The sequence below is a fragment of the Myotis lucifugus genome, unplaced genomic scaffold (genome assembly GCF_000147115.1).
Source record: "Myotis lucifugus unplaced genomic scaffold, Myoluc2.0 scaffold_1069, whole genome shotgun sequence".
Taxonomy (NCBI): Eukaryota; Metazoa; Chordata; class Mammalia; order Chiroptera; family Vespertilionidae; genus Myotis; species Myotis lucifugus.
This window is the reverse complement of record NW_005872117.1, coordinates 46713-49161: the sequence shown is the minus strand read 5'-3', so window position 1 is coordinate 49161 and position 2449 is coordinate 46713.

Below are 2449 nucleotides of genomic sequence, written 5' to 3'. Positions count from 1 at the left end.
ATGGCTTGCAGGCAAATTGCCACACCTGCCCTGGAGATCAGTCGCCATCCAATTGGAGCTCCTGAGGAAATGGGGTTGAGGGGACCTTGGTTTTTCTGTCAGAAGCCAGGCTTCTGACAAATCTGATCCCAAGGACATGATGTCAACTACTATTTAAGAGGATAAAAAAAGAATGCCTTCAATCCACTTGAGGTTGCTCTGACAATGGGAGGCACGTGGGCAGCTGATGTGAGTAACAGGGATATAAGCCTAGCTTTGTGTCAGGACAACTCAACAATCAAGATGACAAAGCTACTGGAGGCAAGGAGAGAGGAGCGAGAATCCACTCGATCCTCAAGGCACATATGTGGCAGGTTATATTCCCACCTCCTCCCTTCGACCTCAATATAGCATGATAGCATGCTATTAGGAGGTGCTTGGCTGGTTGACAGTCAAGTTTTCATTTTCCCTTCTGGCACCACAAAAAGGTGTCACAAGCCTTTCTTTGAGGCCATACTCATGCTATGTTCTGCTAGAAGGCACCAGAAGAAACCTTGAGACCGACATCAAGGCTACTACTGACAGCCAACAGAAGTATTTAGAGGTAGGTAATCAAAAGGAGATACAGAAACTGGATATGGGATTGGGGTGCAGCGGGGGAGGGGGGCACACAAGGGACTTCCACCACTTGGGAGCAGAAAAACAGAAATCTGTAACAGGAAACAATAATTAAGGCAGCCAGGCAGAGAAAAGCAGATATGAAAACTATGGGTATCATGAGAAACCCTTCTCCCTTCTTAAGGCCCAGGGGGCTTCCTGCCTTTGAAGACCTTTGGACTTTTATGATAATCTCACTGCCCCCCTCCCTGCCAATCATTTCCCACAAGATGGCTCTGTTCCCAATGGCTTAAAAGCTTTAACTACTACAGATGAAATCTCAAAGTGCTTACCCATTCCTCTCACGCCCCCACAGGTCTTAAACAGGTTCTTCCTGGGAAGCTGGTGGCAAAAACGCAGAGGAACAAAGCCACCCACCTGAGAACAACCTATTCTGTGAGCATGAGACAGAGCTGACTTCTCACTAAGGTGCCTTTGTAGGGCTTATAAAAAAATGAAATAAAAAAGAAAGCTTTTGTCCTAATGCATGCCAGGGTCCTGCTGCTGTTCTGGGAACGTGTGGGTGGGTGCCACCCTCAAGGAAAAACATAGACTTTGAGAAGAGGCACTGGGAGCCCTGATGGTGTTCTAGGTCCCACGACCATCTGTTCTCTTAGAGAAAGGCTCCAGGCATGCTGTGTGGGGACAATTCATCAAGAGGCACAGTGAAATGTGGTCCTGCCTACGTACTGGTGTCCAGTCCTGCCAAGCACCAGAAGACGGGTAGGCTGATGTAGTAGCCAATTATCTGAATGTGGCTACTTTCAAACTGGGGGGTGAGGGGAGGGGCGCAGAAGTCACCGCATCCCCTGAGCTCATCTCTGCCCAGTTGGCTGCAGGAAGTGAATGAACTGCCCACTCACCCCAACACTGTAACAGGCAATGGTCACTCTTCTCACCCCGCTGATCACATATAACCATACAGACAAGCTTTCCTCCGCCAGCCGCCTCCCTAGGCTCAGGTGCTGATTGTGGCTTACGAAGTCATTTAAAATGTCAAAACCACCTTCCAGTTTCCTTCACAGGCATCAGGCTGTTCCTTACAAAGCTGGGTTTCAATGCCTCCTCTTCCACAGCCTTTTAAAAGGTTCTAGTCCTTAGCATGTCCACCCACAGAGAAGGGCCAGTGAAATAAGAGCACACTGGAGGGGGGTGTTATGTGCCTTTTTCCCTTCAACAGAGCGCTGCCCCCATGGTCTGGGAGAGAAGGTAAAGCTCGGAAGGGTAGACCTGAGCAACTCAGAGCTGCCTACAGCAGCGGTTCTCAACCTTCTGGCCCTTTAAATACAGTTCCTCATGTTGTGACCCAACCATAAAATTATTTTCGTTGCTACTTCATAACTGTAATGTTGCTACTGTTATGAATCGTCATGTAAATATCTGATATGCAGGATGGTCTTAGGCGATCCCTGTGAAAGGGTCGTTCGACCGCCAAAGGGGTCGCGACCCACAGGTTGAGAACCGCTGGCTACAGCCTACCACCCAGGCGAAGTAACAGAAGAGAAAGGAGGAGAAAAAAAAACAGAGGAAGGAAGAGGAACAGAGGAAGGATGGGAAGGGGGAGGAAGGGGGGAAGAAGGGGAAGGACCGTGATTCATATCAGCAACCGGAGCTGCACAGATCTCCCCCCTCCACCCACAGCAGGGCGCCGCCGCCCGCCCCCACCCCCGCCTCGACACCGCCCGGGAGGGCCTTGTACGGGCATGGAGTCCAAGAGGGTCTCCAGGTGCTGGGCTCGGGTGCGAACTCCGGCCGAGGGTCCACAATTCCCTTATTTTAAGATGGAGATGAGAAAAGTCACCTCGTAGGGCAG